Here is a 23,740-nt window from a genome sequence, read left to right as displayed (position 1 = left end):
ACACCGGCAGTGAGTCTGCTGTTCTGGTGCGTTTGTACGTCTGGTGTAAAATGTACGCAGGTGTTCAGCTGCTGTAACCTAGATGAGGGGCGCTGTGTTTGGCATCTCGCTGTTCCCCCGTTTCCCGCTGAGCACAGTCCACGTTGCTCTGTGTGTGTTGAGTTCGCTGCTTCTGGTTGCTGCATTATGTTCTGGGAATCCACACCTGCTGCCTGCCGACCCCCAATCAATATGCACCTTGAGTGTTTCCCTTTCCCTACAGCACTGCAGCAGATGTCCTTGCAGATGCCCCTTCAGGACACATATAATTGGGAACTGATGTGCACCGAGAAGTAAAATTGCTAGGTCATAGGAATGTAATTTACTTGATCTGAGTGCGACCAGATCCCTCCCCAGAAAGGCTGCTTCTGAAAGGTCTCTCGTATTTCCTGTGTCCCCTCCAACACTGGACAGTATACAGCTTTCCAACTTTTGTCAGCCAATTATGTGTAAAGTGGTTTTATTCCACATTTTCATAATTTTACAAGGCTGCTTCAAAAAGTTCATGGAAAGCTTAGTATTATCTTTCAATTCTATTTTTACACAAACTTTTTAAAGTACCTTCATATTTACCTGATGGCCAGTGAGCTGAGGATCTCTTCCTGTGGCTGATAGGCATTTGAGTTTCATCTTTAAGTAAACTCTTTCTATCTTTTCTTTGTATTCCATTATGAGCCTTTTCTTTTTCTTATTGATTGGAAAATTTTCTTTCTTGCTGCTTTTATATATTGGAAATATCTTCTCCCAACAAGTCACTATTAAAACATTCCTCGTGTCTCCTTCACTGAACAACACTTTGTCATCATGTTTTATTGTCTTTTGCTTTTGAAGCTATTTATAGAAACTCAAGAAATCCTTCCCTAGTCCTAGTTCATGAAGAGGTGCTCCAGAATTTCCCTCTATTGATTTTATAATTCCAATTTTCACATTTTATTCTTTAACTCACACAGAATCCAGCTTTGCAAGTGACATTAGGTAGGGACGTTGCTTTATTTCACTCTTGATTTCAGATTGCTTTCTACATCTCATTTAGACAAGGTATCACAATGAGCCTGCAGGGAAAATGAGGGCAGGCAGAACTGTAGAGCTCAAACCCCATGCCATGTGATCAGCTCCAGCACCTTTTCCTCCAGTGAATAGAGCATAGGATCTCTCTCAGATACCCTTGGCCAATCCCAGCCCTCCTGATGTACAGGTAGAGTAGAGACTTTAACTAGCTCACAGAGCTGTATATGAGGCTCAGAAGTTGACCTTGTTCAGTTTCCTTAGTGTCACCCTAGGGAACCTCAACTCAGACAGGGACTGGCTCAGACTATACAGAAACCAGTGATTTTTACCTGCTGCAGGATTCCTTCAGGGACAAAGCATTGGCCACCTGTTGTGGATAGTTTGGATGGGGAACAACAAAATAAGTCACATGTGCCACCACCTGCCCCACTGCCGACCACCACTGACTGATCACAGTGTTTTCCCACCCTAGCTTTTAAATATTGTGCCACTAGAAATCAATCCGTGCAGCGTAAGAACTGAAGTCTATTTTGTTTGGGCCTTCAGCTGCTTGAAGGAAGGGAACTGGGTGAAATGAGAGCATCAGGATGTGAAAGATCACTAGTGGGGTCAGGAGATGAATTTTTCACCAGCTCCGTCACCAGCCAGCTGACTGGCTAGAGAGTCATTTGGTTTCTCTGAGCCTCAGCACCTTCATGACAATGACGATAATGGTGATGATGGTGATGAATACAGTGGCATCTTCACACATGATTGTATGGGGGGAGCTACCTCCTCGGGGCCAGAGGAGGTCTTTCTGTGTTATAGAAGCAGCAGCCAGCCAAGGAGGAGAATCAGGACTAGACAGCTGCTTGTGTTTGCAGGATGTTCAAAGCTACTTCTGGCACCAAATTCTACAGTCTTGTATAACATCTCCTCCTAAGGCCTTAATTTTCCCACATGTTAGTTAAATGGAACCCCAAGGACAAGGACATTCTGTCTGCAGGTAGAAATGGGTGGTCTGAGTAAACCAGTGCCTGATGGAGGTCTACACAGCACAGAGAAGTGGGGAAATACCAATAATTCAGCCCAAATATTACTTGTTTCTCAAAAACCTGAGGAATTCATGTAGAAATCCTTTTCAAACAGGGAATAAGGGGCAAATTATTTGGAAAAGTAAATGTAGAATTAGGTAGAAGTAGCCAATTCGTTTGCCAAAGATATACATGCATTGACTTGAAAGGATGTCTACAAAATAAAGTATAAAATCATGTATATTCCATCACCCTATCTGTATAAAAAAAACAAGAATGTGCATGGATTGTTCACATAAGCAAAGATAAATTATGGAAGACTACACAGTCTATTTCTACAGTTCTAAAAAATAGAGATAGTGTACATGGGAGAGATGAGACTGCGGATTTTACATTAGATATTTTATATTCTTCAAATAATTCCAGAGAACACATATTAGGTTTGTAATTCAAATAACTAGAGGAAAGGAAAAGAAAGAAACTACTGGATGGTTGGACTTTGGTGGCAGGCTCGGTCGATCACTGTAGGTTCTTTCTGTTTCCCACACAGATTTATGAATCGCCACAAACCCGGCTTCCACAGCCCCCCAACGCCTTGTTCTCCCACTGTCCGTAGCTCCCCCAGGTAAAGAGTGCCTCAGAGATGGGAGAAGCGGGAGTATCCAGGTATTCTTTTGGGATTGCCCAAAAGAATTTTCTCCTCCTGATTGAGTGGTCAGAATACCCAGAGCAGATGGGTCGTGCTTGACTAAGACTTTTTCTAGGGGCCTCAGATGTGAAAGGCATCACTGCCAATAAAACAGTACATGTGGATCCATAGGGAGGTCCAACTCCAGAGCAGAACACCCTGCAGCAAAGCAGCAGCCAGCCAAGGCTTCCATGCCACCTGAAACCCACCCACGGTGCAGCATTATCCACATCTTTCTCTTACTCCCTCCCCAGCACCTTTGGGAAATGGCATCCTTTCCTTCGGGAAGTGTCAAAAGAATAAAGGGATTTGCTTGCTACACGCCCTTGCCCACATGAAAGGCCCTACTGAGGAGAAGGCTCTGAGACCCAGAAAACCATGTCTCAGCTCCATCTTCAGAGAAATGTGGCTTCTGTGTGACCCAATAATGAAGGGCTGGTGAGCACACAGCACATTGCCAAACCAATCCTGGCAACATCATGGAAATATTGATCCTGCCGTCACCTCTCATATCTGTCAGTGTCAATATTTTGCACTCTTGCAGCTACTTGCGGGGGGGATGGGGAGAGGGAGAGAGAGATGTTGCGTCTCCTGTCCAGTCTGATAGAATGCAGCTGCGGCTGACAGGAGGGGGAACTTGAGGGTCTGACACTGACTCCGCTCACGCATGCCTCCTCTCCACTCTCTGCTTTCCCGCCGCGCAGTATTGGCCATAGATAGAGTTTCTACATGAGCAGTGGATGGCTGCAAGAAAGAATGATGGTGGATGTACAGGGATGGGGCGTGCTTCTGTGCATGCGTATTTGCTCAGTGCCTCACCGCTGACGATTTTTGAAATGGGGCTGAAAGATGTGGCATCTGATAGCTCTGTTTCCACCAATACCAGCATTTAAAGGGCTTAGAAGCTTGTGTTGCAAAGGGATGAACAATGATGCAAATGATGGAGAGAGCCAGATCTACTGTTACTCATCATATTTTTGCAAGGGGAAATAAACAGATTAGATTAAAACTGCAAGAATATCCTCTGCTCGTAGTCTGCGAGCCAAATCTTCCTAGGGCTCCTGGGGGTCAAGAGTCATCACCAGCTATCAGCTATTCCTCACTGTCCCCAGGCTTCAACTTCCTTCTTCCAGGGAGCTGGACTAAAGGATCTGGGAAGTCTGGCCTTGAAAGGCTCCGTATGTTCTTCTCGTGCTAACGGCTTATGCATTCTTCTGCCCCTAAAGGGGGCGAACACACAGCAACATATTATAATGAACTAATCCTAGAAATATGCTCCAGTAGAGTTATTAAAACTCTGAGCCTCCTAGCAGCCAAAGTAAAGAGAAGGCTACTATTGTACTCGCTCCAGAGAATGAAATGTCTGAACTGGAAAGAACTTCAGAGGTCTTCCAGGCCAGCTCAGGTATGATATGCACAAATCCCACATATAACATCTGAGGACAGATGTCAGGGAAGAAAACTAGCTTTTTCACTTGGTGGTCTTAGAAAAATGAAAGATTATCATTTGAAACGAGCTCTAGAAAGACATAGATATTTCAAGTAAATTTGCATATTGAGAGAAAGAAATGTGGATTGACTTGTTCTGTGTGGCCCCAAGGGCTCTCTAAAGATTGAACAAGCTGTCTCAGAAATAATAAATGTGATTCCCATTACTGGAGTCGTTCATGTAGAGAATAGATGGCATGCAATGAAGGATGGATTAATATTTAAGAATATATGTTTCAGAATAAGTCAAATTGGTTTTCTACCCTGGCTGTGCTGTTTACCACCTGTGCGACCTTGGGCCAATATCGTGAGACTGTTTCCTTATCCACAAAACAAGATGATAATTCATTATTCTTCTTTTAAGGGGTTTTCTGAGTTTTCAATGAGAAAATGTACATACAGTTTATACAAGTGTGTCTGGGTCAATCAATGGTAACTTTTTTTACTGCTATTGCTCATAATTGCTTGGCAAAAGCCTTGTGGAGGGCTAGGATGTCGAGACCAGCAGGGATCTCACACTCTTGCAATGCCACAGCTTCACGTTCACCAGCTGTTCACTGAGAGCTGGGTATGTGTCAGCACAGATCTGCATGCTGAGAGCACAGGGGGAAGGAGTGGACACTGCCCTCACTGGCAAGGAGCCTGCAGTCTGGGTTCTGCTTGTGTAAATGGCAGACAAGTCATCTGACTGTTGCTGAGAACTCCCTCACCTCCTTCCTCTCCTGTGAGATCTTGGCTTTCCATCGCTGGAGTCTTGCTAGGAAAGCCATTTGACATTGCTCCTCTCTGGTCCCAATGGTCTATGGACATCCATCATACCCAGTGCCCATACTTACACCTGTTCTGTCCTCCTTTTATTCCAGTGGATGCTGGTGGGATGCTGCGGTGGGTGGCGAGCTTCTCACAGGTGTAAACCAAGAGCACCTCACCTGGGCTGCAACTTGCTCGTCCGCCCTAAGGCTTGGCTGGTGCCTGCAGGGAACTTCATATCACTCGGACATTCATCCAAGCCTGAAACAGTTAACAGCCCTGACCAGTGGGGGGCAGTGGAGACGGAGGATGTGTTCTCTGTCCACCCCTCAAACAGGCAATTCTGAGGTACATCCTGCATGGTACCTTAGAAGAGTTTTGCAAGATTGAATTTCACCTGAACCTCAGTTTCCATGTGGTGACTCACTCAGGGTCTCTTTTTGTATTTATTGGCTTTTCCTTTTTCTAGGTTTCACTCTCCCCAGCTTCCTACACCTGTCACTAGGGTCACTTCCAAAAATAGTCTTTCTTCACACTAACCTTTGTCTCAGGCTGTGCTCTCCTGGCTGAGACGTACCACATCAGTAAAGCCTACCTCACAACGCCCAATGAACGCCTCTACTAAATCTCTGCAACTCCCTCTTTGGGACCGAGAAGCCCAGTGTTTGTTAAGGAAGTGACGTCCCAGCAGCGCATGAAATCCCAGCCCCCTTGTGGAGACCATCCCCAGTTCCTCCAGTGCCCCTGCTCTGTCCCCTCCCCAGACAGCACTGAGCTGGGAGTCAGCATGGTCTCATCGGCACTTAACTCTTCTCTAATGGACAGAAGATTCCACTTCTCTAAGTGGTAATAGTAGGGTTGTTCCAAAATGCATTTTATACTTGATAGACTTATTCCGTGTCTGACCCTCAAGCAGTCCCCAGAGGCAGGTAGCGTAAGTGTAAGGGTGAGTTCTCCTCTGGTGATGGCCCGCAGGTACAAACCAGTGATCAGGTCACTTTGTGTAGTCAACCACATCTACTCCTTCTATTTTCTCTTTCTATCTTCACTCCATCCTAAAACTTACAGGAGGACTATGCTGCCATGGCCTTTGAATTATTTTAAATGTTTAGTCTCTCATTTATTTCCTTAAATACAAAGTTCTTTAATAGCATTTTGAGTGATTGTCACAGTAGGTTTTTTTAAATTGAGACATAATTCACATACCATAAAATTCACCATTTTGAAGTGTGCAATTCAGTGGTCTTTAGTATATTCTTACGGTAGTGCACCCATCACCACTATTTAATTCTAGAATATTTTTGTCACCATTAAAGAACCAGTGCCCATTAGCTGTCTCTCCCCACCCTACCTCAACAAGTGGTCTGTGACTTCCTGTTGCATATTTCGCCCGTTCCGGTCTGTGCACTGTGGGTGAGTGTGCAGCATTCTTTCAGCAGTACTAGTGACAGGCGCCATGTCCTGGATGTGCACTTCTGACTCAACTACATACTATGTGACTTCAGGCAAGGATTTCATCCTTTCTAAGGCCATCTTATACCTGTAAAATGAGAGGATTGGCCTATATCAGGAACATTTACTCCTGGATTTGCAGGATTTCAGGAATAGAAGGTGAATAGGAGGCCCATGGTACTTAGTTCTCAGAACTTCTAATGAATATTTGTAGCTGCATTTTTCTGGAAAAGAGACGCAAATTTTGCAAATGTTAGCAAAACTATAAGAGTCTAACAATCTCCCCATCACTTTAAAAATGAACAGTTAATAAGCTAGATAATCAAGCACCCGTTCCAGCTCTAACATCTCGCTCTTATCCACATTTTACACTTGAGGAAATTGAGTTTCCAAGAGTGACTTGCCCACATCACACAACACGTAGTGCTAGCACACAAGCACGTATCTGACTCCGAGGACGGGATTTTTCTTTAAGCGCCTGCTATTCTTTTGACAGAATTTATGCTTTGGAATCAGAAAAATCTTCAAGTCTCATTTTATACATCTAACCATGCAACTCATGATACCTATCTCTTAGGGACAATATGAGGATTTAAATAGGAGTCTCAGATATAGCAAACACTCAATAAATTATATTTTTATTGTCATTCCCTTGTGAGAAGCTATCTTGCTTATATGTTTTACACAATAATCCACCCCCCAACATATGTACAAACATACATTGCAAAATATTTTTCTGAGCTAGTGAGGAGTCTAGCTTTTCTGAGCTTTATTACCATATGGTAATATGGTAAATCTATATGAGAAATAAGAACTATGGACATATGTTTGGATGTCTGCATTCTGCACTGGTTTCCTTGAAGCATAGTAAAACCTTTGGCTATCTGATCCATCTCTGTGCTTGGACGGGGCAGCACCATCATCTTTGGTGAGCCTGTCTTGCCCAGTACCTGGCACATGCCAAGCTGGGGTATTTTACTTTTACAGATGAAACATATCTGGGGCATATATAAAAGCACCCTCTGCCATTGGGCCCTTTGAATATGCATGCTGCAGGGAGCTCCCTCCTCTGTCTCCTCAGCCCTCTTTCTAGGTGAACCTCCATCTTCATCTCAGTGTGTGGGAAGGGCCCTGGTTGCTGGAGAAGGTTGTGTGCTGTTTCTCAGAAAACTGACAGCTGCTGCCACTACATCTGTAGAAACATATTCGAGCTTAGGGTGTGACCTCCCTGCCCACTGGGTGGTCCCTACAGAGGCTAGAGAGCCGACATCAGCCGACCCTCGGCCCGGCCCGTGCTCTTCTGGCATTATCCTGGTGTGGTTTTCATTCTCCTACTTTCAGCTGCCTGCTCTGACCACCCAGCTAGCATGAGCCCTGGCAAGAGGAACTAATTATAATATTAGCTTAGACACAACATAATTATAAAGGAAACTGCTGATGAACATGGATATATGCATTCCCAAAATCAACAAAATGTTTCTTTTGGTCGAGCTCTCTTCGGGAATTAACCACACCGTTATTCCTCTCCATGGTGTTTTAATATCTGAATATTTGTAGGCATGCCCCTTGATCCACAGGCAGGAGAATTGTGGGCCAGGCTTCTGGTCACCCAAGTCCTCAGGTGAAGACTGGCCTCTCCTTTCTCTGAGGAGAAACTGGGTAGACATGGTAAAATCTTGAGTCTAATGGACTAGGAGGAGAGATTTTAGCAAATAGCAGAAGCAGGGCCAAGGGGGCTGCAGGAGCTTTAGACAGAACAGGGACAAGCAGTGAAGCACAGAAAATTGACATTGGAAGTTGCCTTTTTGAAAGACACAGCAGCCTTTGCTTGCTGCAGAGCTAATTATTATGCAAATGTATGCTAATAAACTCTGCTTTGAATGTTGTTGAGAAGCTGCCTCTTCCCGTTAACACAGCTGTAATGAGAGGTGAATTTGTAATGCAGATGCCCTAGGTAATATATCCTAAATCACTTTATGGTGTAACTCTGTTTCACCCCACCCGGCACAAATGTCAATTTAAATTAGTTTTTGCTTTGCATATTTATTGAAGCTTTATTTATTGTTAATATGTTCTAAGGACGCCAACTAAACAGCCCCCACTACTTGTTAGAAGTGGAATTTAGCAGGGAGCTGGGGATTGGCATTTGTTCACCAGGAGATGGTAGGATTTTTCTTTCTCCCAGCTAGAGCCACAGGATAAGCTTGGATGTGCCAGAACTGTTCATGTGTCTCCCTCCTCCTCAGAGCTTGACATCAAATCAAGCTGTGCAATGAAAGAACAATTCTGTCATGATCATTATTCTACAGCGTTTCTAAGAGTTGATGGTCTTTGTCACCTCTGCCTTTGTGTTTGTGATACCACCCAGACTTGCAGAAACATGCTCTTGCGCATGAAACAGGAGCACTATTGAGGCGACACCATTTGTCCCCTGCAGAAGCTCACACACGCCTATGTGCACATTAAGGCTCCCACATGGCTTCGTGCCTACTTGAGCATGCTCACACACATCCGTGCAGACCCAGCCACACCTTTCTTCTGATGGTCTTATACACATCCTCTCGTGGTGTCTACACTCGTGTTCAAACACACAACGGTTGCCACGTGTTTGTGCACCCCAGCAACGGTCTTATGCATAACTTCAACTTTTTGTAAGCAGGAGAGGATGGTACATGTGCTTGGAGAAGCTCCTCCAAGTAATTGTAATATGAAACTTCCACTCCTGCACGAGGAGAAATAACACGAAACAAGGAGTGATCTTGTTTCTAGTTTAGGTTCTGTCACTTTTTAAAAAATAAATCCCTTCTATGGGTTATATTACAAAACAATGCAAGCATTATGCTTGAATTATTTCATTTTCTTTTGTAAATAACTTTCACTTTAGGTGTTATTGTCTCCACTTTACAGATGGGAAGACTGAGGCTTTGTGGATTTAAATAACTTACCCAAGGTTAATCCATTTAATTACACATGGTAAGTAAAAATCAAATATATGTTCTCAGGCTCCAAAGCTCATGTTCTGTCTCCTACCTAATATCTCAATAAATTTGAGTTTTAGTTTCTTGTATATTTCAAGATGTTGAATTTGATGATCTCAAAAGGTCCTTGATCCATCTAGCTCCAAATTATGTTATTCTATGATAATGTAACTATCCCTCATTCTTTCCATCTTTCATTGTGAACTAAGCTTAAGCTAGTTCCTTGCTTAAAGATTATTGACCGATGCTTCCTACCTTTTTAGTTGTGTGTAGTCTCTCCCAGGGCACCTTGACCCTCAATGGTTTTGTCTGACAACAGCCTGGAAAAATGAATCTATCAAGAATCTGGGCTAACCCAACACAGTAAGATGTCAACCAGATGTGCTAATTCACACATACATATATTCAGAAAATGCCAAAATGTCCGTCTGCTAAAAAATATCTCTAGCATCTACATACCAGGTACCTGGATTTTTACTCATTAGCATAATTCCTTTGAATCAAGTTATCCTGACACGTCCTTCTGTGAACATGGAAATTTACATTACATGGGGCAACATATCAACTGTTTGTGCCAGGTAATTTACTAGCACGTGTTTATCAAATATCAGAACCTGATAGGAGAGCACTGAGAGGAGAGGGCTCATGGAAGAATGGCATTCTGTGGAATTATGGCATTCCGTAGAAGAATGTGCTGGGAGAAGTGGCAGTGTAGTCACTACTCAGGAGACAGGCTGTGTGTGGGCCCCTCTCCGCCATTTGGGCATAGGGTAAGCCTTCTGATGGTATACATCTCCCATATGATAATAAAAATCCAACTCCTAAGGATTTTCTTTTTTGAGATCTATTAAGGGAAAAAAATCATTTTGTGGCAATTTAGGAGCAAATTGTCCAAGCAGAGTTTAAGGACTTCTTTGTCTCCTCGTACCTACACCCGCCCTGCCCCAATTCTAAGCTTTAGTCCCAGTGAACCAGAAGGCCCACGATTCCACTTCAGAAGCTCAGTACTTTGGCTTAAGGAACTACACCAGGTTATAATGTTGAGTCTGGAATAAAAACACAACCTGTCAGTTCTTTGATACTTGACAATAAATAAGTTTATCAGATCAAATTTGGTTGTAACAATGTGCTAGAAAAGGCCTCCAAAGAGGCTTATTATTTTATGTATAGAAAAGAAATGTATTTTCGTTATTAAAATTAGAAAAGAACATGAAAATACAGAAAATATAAAGAAGAAAATAATAATCATCTAGAAGTCCCTCCTTAAAGATAACCATCCTTCAAACCTCTTCATATACCATGAGGCAGAGCTGATAGAAATTTGCTCAAATATGTCAAGAACATTTCCCCAAGAAGGAGCCAGTTTTGAAAGGGAGATGGACAGCAGCTCACTATGGGAACGGGCAGACCTGGGGGGTCAGGGACAACCTCTCCAGTCCCGGGGAAGAGGGAGCATGATGGACAGAAGGGATGGGGAAAGAGGCTAGGTATTAGTCCGTGTTTGTTGCTTATAACAAAGTACACTGAACTGGGTGATTTATAAAGAAAATGAAATTTATTGCTTACAGTTTCTGAGGCTGGGAAGTCCAAAGTCCATCTGGTGGTGGTGACAGTGACCCAGGGGTCTCACATTGCAAGATGATGGAAGCAGAAAGAGCAAGAGAGAGAGAGAAAGACAGACTCTCCTCTTCTTTTAAAGCCCTCAGAACCACGCCTCTGACCACCATTTTTAATCCATTCACTACTGCAGGGTCCTACAATCCTATCACCTCTTCAAGGCTCTACCTTTCAATTACCATAATAGGATTTCCCACCCCCTTAACAGTCACAGTGGGGGCCAAGTTTCTAATACATAAAACTTGGGGGACACAATTCAAGCTTCAATGAGTTTTGTGGGGACATAATTCAATCCACTACAGGCTAGAAGAGGCTCATGTCATCCGTCTGGCCATTTTGCCAAGGTGCACTTTGGATGTAGGAAAGTGTTTTATATGACTGATTCAAATCATTTTGCCTCCCTGAATCTTAGTTTACTCCTCGGTAAAATTAGAAAGCCAGACTAGCACATCCGAGGTTCCTTTCAGTCTGTGGGTTTGCTCCCCTTGAAAAGGGAGTTAAAATTCAGCTGGTCTAGAGTTATCTCAAAGGTTCAGCCAGGGTCGAGCCATGACAGCTCTTGATTCAAAAGTTCCTCATTTCAAAAGTTCCTCATTTCAACCCCCCGGGGAGTTCCCCTTAAATAGAGTCGAACTACTGGCTATTTTAACATTGAGGAGTGATTTGCAGTAGCAAGAGCCTGGAGTCTGGATTCAGAACACCCCACTGAAGTTCCAGCTACACCCTTTACTAGCTGTAGATCTCTGAGCAAATGACAATGACTTAACCTCTTTGAGCCCCAGTTTCCTGATAATTGGCACTAATTATACATTTTCAAAAGACACTTGTGAGAATGCGTTGCTATAGATGGAAGTGTTCTGCAGTTCACAAGCACTTTATACCCCCAGTGAGCAACAAGGTCAAGATGAAGAACTGGGTGGTTTCTTAGAACTAAATGTCATAGCTTGTTATTAATTATCTTTCTGTTTTATTTGTTCAGATAGCTCTCCCTGGATTATCTCAGTACAACTTCATGAGGACGTGGGGGATTCATAGAGCATGAAGTGACAGCCTCATTTAACAGATGAGTGGGGCCCAAGCATCCTCCAGTGACTTGCACAAGGACATAGAGTGACTTAGTTATTGCTAGACACCATAGTCAGAACCAGGAATCAGATCGAGTACAATATAGTGAAAATATTGCAAGATCAAGTCAGGCACCCTGAGTTTGGTTCCTTGAACTAACTAGACACCTCAACAAGTCTCGTACCCTTTCTGGGGCTGGGTGACCTCATCTATAAAAGGAGAGGATGGGGCCAGACTGGCATCTTCAAAGGCTTCTTTCAGAACTGACAAGCTGTTACTCTGAGTGCTCAAAGAACATTCCTACTGGCTGGGCAGTGGCTGTGGTGCAAAGTCCCAGTTTGTGAGCTGGTTATAGGATGGCTTCCTCTCCAGGGGAATGGCCATCAGCAGGAGTGGATGTGGGACAAGCCAGGCCCCCACCCAGTCAGCCACCGCGCACGTGGCCCCTCCCTCTGGGTGGTGCTGTGGATGGTGTTGCTGGCATCACGGCCTGCAGGGCAGCTCCTTTTCCAGCACTCGGAGGAAACTAGGTGCTGTGGCCCCGTAGTTCTTATGCCCAGGAAAGACAGCTCCACTCGTGTCAGGAGGTAAGGGGTGTACAAGGGGCCTTCCCCCCACGCTGCATATGCTCTGTCTGGGGAGAGAGGCCATGGCCACAGGAAAGAAACAGGGACCAAGTACCAAGCTAGAAGTGTGGGATTCAACCTGAGCATTGCTGCTGAGGGGAGGGGAGGGAAAGGCTTCCTCTGGGACTTGAGGGGACAGTGGAGGGAGAGAAAAGGGTGCTCGGGGCGGAGGGCAGTGGGCGCCCTGGTACAGGGGCCTGGTACAGCTGCTGCGCCTACTGTGCTAAGTGACCTGGTCTTAAACAACCCGGGCAGTGTCTCAACTATAAGTCTGCAATTGTTCAAATGCCACCCTTCTGAATCCACTACAAGTGTCATGTCCACATGGTAGAGACACCCCAGGCAGAGGCTGGCAGAGGGTCCAGCCTCACGCTGGACCCTGTCACAGACTACAGGTCCCCGTGGGAGGTTTTTGCACATGCCCATGAAAGCCACGTTTGGCCACTGTGTCGAGAAAAATACACAGCACCACATCTACGTAGGAGAAATAACCTGTTAGCAGCCGCTGTCTTCAGCTGTTGCCACAGGCTCTGGGCACATTCGGCCGTGGGCTGTGCCTGGAGACCCCCGTCTCAGGAAGAGGTCTGGCCAGACGTGGGGCACCGCTCCTGGAACTCAGGTGGCGGCGGGCACCATCTCTAACTCTGCGGACAAGCACGCCCCTTTCCTCCATGTGCACTCGGTGGGCATTGGCAGACAGGGCTTGCAAATGCAGTGTCCAGCATTTGCCGCACACCTCAAGGGCCCAGTTCAGCAGCCTGGCCCAAGCTCAGCACAGAGATGGGTTTCCTGTGGCTGAGCCTGGCCCCTGTGGGACTTCACACAGACTCAGGTCCAGCTTTAACACGGACTGGGTTCCTCTGCACCCTGCTCTCCTAGTGAGGCCACCAGGCATGTCCCTGGATGTCAGGGACACTACCCCTTCCACTCACCTCACGCTGACCCTGGCAATCCCCCTCCATCCTTGTGTTATTTTTCTCCTTGTTCTTATCATGATCAAGCAGATTTTGTCCTTTACATGTGTATCTTGGTGACTGTTGAGCTGGTAGACATGATACAAACCCCATGGCAGAGATTTTTTCTTTTGTTCAATGTCGTATCTTTGGCACATCGTGGGCTTCCAGTACATATTTTCCACGTGAATGAATAAAACCTTTCTTAAATTGCTGACTACCTACTCCATGCCAGGCATGTGGCCGCAGAGGCCCCCCGGATTCCCGCGCCCTCACGGGGTCTCGATTTGGGAGGCTCTTCCTGGCACTTTCCCTGTATGTCCCCACCATCTATTGGGTCAGCTCCGGGGTCAGTCTGTCCCAGGAAAAGGACTTCACGAAGTGTACCCAGGGCATGAAGCGCATTTCCCCTCCCGTGGGCAATCTAGAACAAGGAGGGGGCAGCTAAGGAGAGGTGGCCTGCGCTCCGCGTGAGGGGACACAGTCTCTGGAGGAAGCCAGTCCCCCAGCTCCTTCTCCACATTTGGTTCTCTGTTCTGTTCCGCTGCCACAGACCAACTGTTGGCAAAGCTACAAGGGAAAGGGCTTCCACCCTCCAGTTGTGGGGAGCCCACCCACAAGTGGTTTGGCTAAGGGGTGCTGACTTCCAGAATGTTCTCTGTGGAAGAGCTATAGATTAGGGCCTCCGCCAGAACCCAGGCGGAGCGATGTGCAGTGCTGGAGGCTGCCCAGCAGGTGGAGACAAATCTCCACAGATGAGCCCAGGGCCCGGGCCCTGCGGGCTGTTTCTTAGCTCTGCAGTCCCCTCACAGGGCGACACCTGGATGCCCTGCCCCTGGTGACACTGCCTCTGCACATGGGAGGGTCGGGGCCCTTGCTCCCCAGCTCTCTCCAGCACTGTCCCTCTACCCTGTACTCCCTCTCCTTTGCATGAGGGCCACTTCTTTCCATTGTCTCAGGCCCCCTCGCCTGCAATAGACCCAATACAAGGAGCTTGAGGAAACCATTGAAAAAATTAGAAGATTGTACAGCAGTACCAGCTCATTGGACAAAGACACCCAGGCGATTTTTCTCAATTCAGGCACTGCTTTGAAGATCTATCTCATATTAATGATCACAAACTGCTCTGTAAATGGCCTTTTTTGAACATGAGACTGAAAAAAAACCTTACAGCAGATAAATAGGACCCCAAATCGTCATTCAAATGCCATTAAAATGAGCGCTAATGCAGACATGCTTCACAGCCTGAACTGTGCACACATCGCCGAAAATCCCTCAGGGCCCACGGGATGTGGCTCCATGAGACCTTCTGTAAGAACACAGGGTAGTTTTTCTCCTTTTGACACAGTGAGAAACTGGCTAGGCTGTTGGGTCTAACAAAGGAGACGTGAGGGGTGGAAAAGGAGTTCCTGGAGGGTAGCCCAGGCCTGAGGGGACCAAGCACATGATGACTTCTCTCTCCCTTTGTATGTCACAGACCCTCTGCCCTAGCTCAGAGCCCTCACCATTCTGGTTACCTCCTAGAGGCTGGAGCAGCCAGAAAGCAGGAAAGAACGGGAACAGGGACTGGGCCTACCCTCTGGGTGGCTGGTCTCTGGATGGACAGCCCCCCAGCAGGTGCAGAGTAAGGACTGGAATAAAAGAGGAAGACACATGATACCTGAAGACACAGCAGGACAATGTGGTGAGGGTCCGCAGGGGTGGCTAAGATCAGTCACCAGCACTCCAGCGCAGGCTGGCTGCACACGGTGTGATAGGAGCAAGGCAGAAACCCACACAGAGGCTGGGGTGGAGTGCAGCCCACCAAGGCAGAGTCTGTATGGCAACAGTGTCTGGGCACAGGGATCAGAGTTGGCATCAGCTATGTGCTTTCTGAGGCAGCCCTAGGTCAGACCTGGACAGGTCAAAGGTGAACCAGCCACAAGGGTGAGGTGGCCATACCTCCCACGTGCTGCTTGGTCAGATCTGGGCTTAGTGACACGTTAAATCTATAAGTAGGGGCAGGAGACCCATCTACAGGGAAAGAAGGGATAGAGGGACCAGGGCAGGACATAACATTCTGGGCCAAGAGCTCTACGTGAATCCTTGACACTGAACTGGAAACTAATGCAGTCGTGTGCTGTGTAAGGACATTTTGATCAATGATGGACTGCATGTAAGATGGTGGTCGGAGCAATAGGCTATACATATCACGCAGCCCGGGAATGTAGCAGGTTGCACCATGTAGGTTTGTGTAAGTACACTCTGTAATGTTAGCACGATGACGAAGTAGACTAATGACACATTTCTCAGAATATATACTCATTGTTAAAGGACATGTGACTATTTTACAAGCAAGGAAGACTCTGAAGCCCCTGTTTTGTTAGATCCTATCATTTACAAATTAAAAGTTTCTGGAAAACTTCTCAGGCCTGTTTGTAAATACTGGTGGTGCCACTCAGGGTCTAATACAGAATGCATGAGAAGACATTGATATTGACTTCACCTATATCCAGATAGTCAGGATCTGTGTGATCTCAGGTGAGGAACTTCAGCAGGCAACCATGAACTTCCCCCACCCAGGGTTTGACCTTTGACTGTCTGAAGAACCAAGGATAGGCGGCTGGGGTGAGAAATTCAGAAGCAATAGGGGTTGGTCTGGTGTTAGGGGTGTGTCTGGTGTTTGTAGGGGTGTGGTCCAGTGTTAGGGGTGGGGTCTGGTGCAAGAGGCTTTGATGCTTTCTGTCCTGACAGTGTGGTTGTTAGTGGAATCTTGGGGCTTTGAGCATTATTGAGATTAACACAACATACACCTCAGAAGTGACACTGAGCATTGGCCAGGCTAAAGAACCCACTCAAAAAGGTGTTTTTACACCCATTTCTACCACATTTATTCTAAAACTACTGTTTCTGTCCCCCTTGCAGCTAAACAAGATTCCATGCCTCCCTTCCATTGAGCTTCCTCAAAGGTTTTGTTGAAATTCTGAAAGTTTTCAATCCCTCGATTTTTCCCTTCTTGTGCCATTTATGAATGTCCCTAAGTGTGCTTGGAAGAAAGGAAATGAAATCGAGGGCCCTGCCTAATTTCACTTGTGGGAAAGTTTTTGCAACAAGAGGTAAGAAGATCCCTTTTGCATAGCACATTAAAATAATTTATGGAGAACTTCTCCCTTCCAGCTAAGAAGGTGGTCAGGATGAGAGGATAAATCTTTAAAAGAATAATGTTTTCAAAATCAGGTTGCTTGCCCTCAGATCCTTTGATGTATGAGTGTAATAGTAGGTAGGACACATAGTGAAATATACATGAGATCTCCTGAGAAGAGAACAGCGGAGTGGAGGAAGTGTTAGTGTTTGCATCAAAACTCAATCGGAACACTCATTCCAAGATGATAGTTTATTACGCCAAATGCAATTTAGTCCCACAAGCGTGTTTCCCTTCTGTCTCCAGGATTCTCCTCATCCCTGCCCTGTCTCTGCTTCCCAGTTCCTTTCTCCCCTGTATCTGGATATAAGGAAGCAGAAGGCGTCCACCGTGTGATTAGTTCTTCTTTGTGGCTGCAGACTTTGCAGACCATAAAGGAAAGAAAGAGCAGGAGGTAGAGCCCTTTGGACACTGCCAACTGTTCTCCAGCTTTTTGGAAACTTAGTTTAAATGGAGAAGAAACTAACACAGAGAGGACCATTTCTTTGAAGAAAATCAACCAGAGACCAGCCCCCAGCAAGACCGTCCCCCTCCTCGCTTTCCACAACCCGCATCCCTCTCACACACAGTTTAGGAATTCAGCCACAGCAAAAGATACGTATTGGGCAGGGCCAGCTTAGCAAAACCAGCTCTGCAGCCCCTGGAGGAAGTGGTCCCATTGGCTGACCCAGACGTGGATGCGGTGGAGTTGGGCACATCCATCATCTCTGCAAGCAGCCAGCTGCTCAGACAAGAGGCATTTAGCGATGGCCCACTGCATGCAGCATTCCCAGCTCTCCACGTGGGGTCTGCTTCTAAATTGCTCTGAATCTTCATGAGAATGTACAGCCTTGTTGGGCACCTTCCTCCCATCAGGGCACCTGTTTTTCTCTCTTGGCGGGTCCTGACGTGCTGCACCATGAGGTGCTGCAGCTGCCTTGGCATCACGGAACTGCAAAGCTAAAGCCCACCTGGCCACCTCCTCCCTCCACACCTGGCCAGTTCTAGCATCTCCCTCTATCTTTAGGGATGGCTTTGCCCTGAGCACAGGGTAGACGGGTCTGAGTACAAACCTGCGCACAGGCACTAAGGTGTATTTTACGAGTGGAGAACTGCCATCCTACATGTGGCTCCATGTGACAACATGCAGTTATCATCATATGCCAGAACCTTTCATTTGGAGGCTTTTTGGTGGTGCAATGCTCAGTGGTAATGAGGGAGAGAGGAAATGATTCCCTTCCAACAGCTTTTGTGTTCTCTCTCTTTACTCCAGTAGTAAGTATGCTCTCTTCTTGCTTAGAAGCTTAGAAGCTGTGAAGCCTGAGTAGAAGAGGAGAGAACAGAAGAGGACAGGAGAGATTTGGAGGTGACCTCAAGAACCTTTTATTCTAATTCAGTTTTTCTGAAATTTAGTAAGGTAAGAACCTGAGAGGGGAATGGCTCAAAAAACATGCTATAGATAGCTGGTGGCAAATCTAGGATTCAGAATGCTGTCTCTTGACTGTGACTATCACCAGAGATTTCATCAGAAAAGGCTGAGTACTGGAAGCTGTAAAGATAACGGTAGCTGATAAAAGTTTTCCAAAGTTCCAATTTTTACCTAAAAGCTCAAACTTTAGCCCTGGCAACAAATACTCTCAGTTGGTTTCCACGCTGTGACTGGCTTACTTCATTCACTTTTGAGTTAATGACTGCCAAGTGCCCAAGTCTATATAAGCATAGATCATCTGTCCTTCTTTCAAATAAGCCTCATGCTGCATGAAAACGGCAGCTGGTTCAGTCTGCAACTCTGACAGACACCAGTGCGTCCCCTGGAGATGGCCGATGACCTCAGAGGGCAGCAGAAGTGCCCCCTGAGGGCCCCATCGCATCACACAGAGTAACAAGGGTACTGCTGCTCAGGAGTGGAGATTTAATCAAGTTCAATGTTTCACTGTTTAATGAAGGCCACTCTTAAGTAAAACTGGCTTTTGGGTTTTGCTGCGAGTATGTGGAGGTGAAGAACACTATGACACCTGGCACAATTTGTTATGCTGTGGTGATCTGTGCTAAGGCGCCTGCTGTTTACCCACCGCTGCCTCTGTATGGTCCGTGCAAACGTCAGCACAATGAAGAAGGTAAATAATGTCTTAAGGTTATTATAGAAATAGTTCTGACCTCACAGATGTCCTTAAAATTCTTGGAGACCCTCAGGGATCTGTGGATCACACTTTGAGAACCATCAGATTAAAGAATCAGGGGATCCTTTGAGTATCAAGGCTCTGGGCCCAGACACTTTTTAGGTGTCTTCCTCTTGTTTCATCTGTAAGGTAACAGGTGTCAGGGTGGCAATTCAATTCTAGATGGGTCCCTAATATTGATATTACTGCATTGATCTCTGAATGATACAACATAGAATCAAAACTTTCCACCACTGAGTCAGGCTGCTGGAATTGCACAAGGTCATCCCGGAGGAAAAGTTGGTTAGTTTCAATGACAAAAGATAATGGTTCTTGCAAAATTACCATAAGCCTGAAGGTTATAGCAAAGTTTCCCTGGAGCTATCATTTCCTGGTTTAGCCACAACCCAGTGGAGGTGGGCTGAGGTCAATGTGGCTGCCATTAACTTGGAAGCTACCCTGTGGGTATCTTTAAACAGCAGGCTTCTTTGTCTCCTGCAGTGCAAGTGTTACTTCTGTCTATTCAATGTAAAGACATCTTGCTGTATCACTTTATTTTTATCTTCAAAACACTTAGGTTTTATATAGATGCTCAGCAGTTGACATAAACATGGGCAAAAAGTAGAAATGAGCATTCTTCTGCCCCCTAGTAGGAGATGCTGAGAAGCACAGGAGAGAAGCCCACATGTGGTTGGAGCCCACTGCTACCCACTAGACAGTGCCCGCGACCTCTGAGATGGATCGTCCTTTCTAGATGCCGCTGCGGAGGGAGGGTGACTAGCTTCTCTCTGAAATGTGAAGGCTCTCAGAATTGTACAATAAGATAGAAATCGAGGCGAGATTCAGGAATGGATGACATCCTCAATGTAACTTACCTTTCCCACCTCACTAGCCCACCCCCATGTTTCAGTGCATATCAGGACACCCTCCTCCCCCGACACATCATGATCCTCTACATCTCTGATGCTCCTGTTCAAGCCGCTCCCTCTATCTGGGATGCTCTCCTTTTGCCCTTTTTCTTTCTTATTTTTTTTAAGTTAATTTTATGTGTTGCTTCAATACATAAATGCATATATTGTATAGTGATCTAGTCAGGGTAGTTAGCATACCCATGGTCCAAACAGGTATCATTTCTTTGTGGTGATAACATTCCAGATCCTCTTTTCTGGCTGTCTGGAAATATACAATATTATCAGCTACGGTCACCCTAGAGCACCAGAACCTGTTCTTCCTCCTACCTAACTGTAACTCTGTACCCATTGACCAACCTCTCCCCTTCGCCCGCTCCCTGCTGCACTCCTTAGCCTCTGGTAAGCACGATCCTACCCTCTACTTCTAAGAGAACCACTCTTTACACTTCACATATGGGTGAGATCATGCAGTATTTGCATTTCTGTGCACGGCTTCCTTTCTTAGCATAATCCTCCAGGTTCATCCATGTTGCTGTAAATGGCAGGATTTCATTCTTTTTCATAGTTGAATAGGATTCCGTTGTGCACATACACCGTGTCTTCCTTTCCATTCACCTGTTGGTAGACACTCGGTCTGGTTCACATTTTTGCCCCATCTCTTTCTGGGGAACTTCTGCTCAGCCTTCAGATCCCATGTCACTCCTTGCTATGATCCCTTTCCTGAAGTCCCTCTTCCAGACCCAGTCAAAATCAAGCCCTTCCTCCTCCTCTGTGTTCTGGTAACTTCGATCATGCCACTTTTAAACATTTATCACATTACATCATAGTGAATGATTTACCTGGCTTTACGACTCAGCTTAAAATTGTTTGAGATGTTTTACAAATGTAAATAAGCTCTGAGTTAGTTACTGACCAGGTTCTGGGTGTATATTGAGTAAAACAGACCTAGTTCCAGCACTCAGGGTATTCCTACTCTAGTGGGGAGGACAGATTACGAACCTGTAGCAATAAATATGTTCTGATGTGCTGAAAGAAAGTAGATATACAGTCGTTCCTAGGTATTTGTTAAGGTTGATTCCAGGACCTCCAGCAGATATTGAAATCCGTGGATGCTCAAGTCCCCAGTATAAAATGGCGTAGTATTTGCATATAAACTACACATGTTCTCCTGTATACTTTAAATCAACTCTACGTTATTTATAATACCTAATACCTTGTAAATGCTATGTAAATAGTTGTTATACTGCATTGTTTTTATTTGTATTTTTTTTATTCTTGTATTGTTAATTGCTTATTCCATTTATCTTTTGGTGTTTTCAATCTGTGGTTGGTTGAATCTGTGTATGAGGACCAGTGGATATGGAGGGCTGACTGTACATTGTTAGAAAATGTAGGGCATTTAATTAATTTGTATATTACAAACATTTAGAACATTGTCTTGTGCATCATAGGAGTTCACACGTTTTTGCTTAGTGAATGTACCTCTCATTGTGCACATGAAGGTACTGAAGACTTGAGAGGGAACTGCAGAAAACCCAACGAATTTAACAGAAGACTGTGTAATAAAGGACTATGACAGAGGTGCAGGCAGAGCTCAGGGAGTAAGCATAAGATGGTGACCAGCAGCTGTGGGAATCATTACCACCCCTGGCATACAGAGGCAAAGAGAAGAGCAGGTGTTAGGGACAGGTGTGGTCTGGAGCTTTGGGATAGGGGCTGTCCAAAAGGAGCTGGGCAATAGGTCCTCAAACTCTCTCTATTGCACCTCCCATCTCCTGCTAGGGAATTCTATTGGCCAAACCCAAGGAGAACCTGAGGGCAGGGGAAACTGTGTGGTGGTGTCTGAGGAGGTCTCTCCCCAAGGGCACGAAAGAGGGCAAGAGGATGGAGAGTAGAAATCAAGAAGCAGGTAAGGAATAGCCAGTCCATACTGTTAAGTGTGTTTGCCTCAAATCTAGCTAGACTTTATCCTTGTACAATTCTGAATCAAACTCCCTGCCAACCTGTGATCTACACTGGCCCTCCTGGTGACAGGCTTTATATAAGGAGTATTCCCTTAGGCTCTGGAGCCAAGTACTTCACATGTGATCCTGGCTACCTCCATACAAGGAACAGAACCCTGGTCATGTAAAATTAATGACAGGAATGAAAGAGTAAGTGACCTGATGTCTTTCCCCTCGAGGAGTTGTCAATCTGTTTTACGAAGAAAACAGTGTCCGTGAACGAAATTTTACACTTATAAAACTATATATAACTATTAAAAATTAATACAAAATCATCTGAATACTGCACATGCTTGAGGGCTTGGCAGACATTAGGTGTGATTAGAATCAGGTTGAATTAATCAGGTAATAGCATCTTAAATGTAAGATAAAGTCAAGTTAAAATGAGTTTAGACGAATATTGCCCCAATTGTAAGAACAGACTTTTTCCCCAGATATTTATTATTTGGGGGATCCCTGAAAAAACTAGTTAATTTCATAGTAGATTTATTTTTTAATGTGGCCTGGCTTATTTCTATTTTCATAGAAAGAGACATTCTGTCTGCTATTAGAGATTTACTGAATCTTGGGAGAGATTTGGCATTGATCTGGCTTACCCTATTGATTTCCAATTCCCCAGAGACTCTAACAGGTATTGATTTAGATGTTTATATAGCTAATCATTTTGAACTCATGTTCACTATGCCTGTCTTAGTCACTCACTTTTCCTATTAGGGCCACAAGGTAGTTTATGAAATTACAATCAATTTTATATCAGATGTTCAAGAATGACCACTAATGACTTTTTAGTAAATGCCACATATAGAATAAGAATTATTTATAACTCATTCTCTGTTCCCCTTGCCTTTCAGTTTGTTTTTTTTTTCGTAATCCATGATAATTGGGTTTATTGAATAGTTTAAATGCCAAGTGTTTAAAAATTATTATTTCTTTTACAATAGAGGCAGCAGTGCACAATAGCAGCAGCTTCCCATTGGGTAAGTCTTACCACTTGGAAGTATGTTTCTCAATTCCAGATTTCCAAACTAGGCTGAAAAGAGACAGGTGGACTTTCCAAGCTAGTATGAGTAGAGAGAATAGTCAGAAGTTCTCCTGCTTCTGACTGTTAGATTGGAATTGTCATTGCCTGTTGGCTTTAAATTCCTGCTAGACTTTCATCTTTGTTTATGTGACAGTGCACCAACCAGGGAAGGCAAAGGCAGACAAAAAAATAGGTGAAAATAAATAAATAAGCAATCTGAAGAAAATAAAGCAGAATAAAGGAGAGCAGGAAAAAGAATAAATGGGGTAGGAAAGAGACATCCTTGGGAGACATGATCAGGCAAGGTGACATTTGAGCAAAGAACTAAATGCTGAAAATCCAGTCATGGGAATCCCTAGAAGAGCAGTGTTCCAGGCAGAAGGAATGTCAGCAATGAAGGTTCTGAGGCAGGACCCAGTGTGGCATGTGTAAGGATCCCTGAAGCATGCTGAGTGTGGCTGGAGGTGGTAAGGAAGTCTCAGACAGGTGGAAGAAGTTTGCAAGCAGTGGTCAGAGGAGGATGCAAATGCATAAAACATAAATATCATGGGGCATTTTTAAGAAGTTTTCACTTTATGATAAGTATATCATAGGTGTTTGAATTTTATCATAGGTATAATAGGTATTAAACCACTCGAGGTTTGAGGTGGCAGAAGTGTGAGCTGATCTGTCAGTGTGTAAGGAGGCACATGGGAGGATTGGAGCCAGTCAGAGGCTTTTCAGTAGTTCCGTGCTTACACTCAGTTGGAAAGGGTAGAGGAAGTGAGATGGAATCACATTCAAAATAAATCTGAAGTCAGAGTTTATAG

Source organism: Cynocephalus volans, chromosome 4 (assembly GCF_027409185.1).
Source record: "Cynocephalus volans isolate mCynVol1 chromosome 4, mCynVol1.pri, whole genome shotgun sequence".
Classification (NCBI taxonomy): Eukaryota; Metazoa; Chordata; class Mammalia; order Dermoptera; family Cynocephalidae; genus Cynocephalus; species Cynocephalus volans.
The sequence above is the reverse complement of the archived record's forward strand: the minus strand, read 5'-3'. Positions refer to the sequence as shown.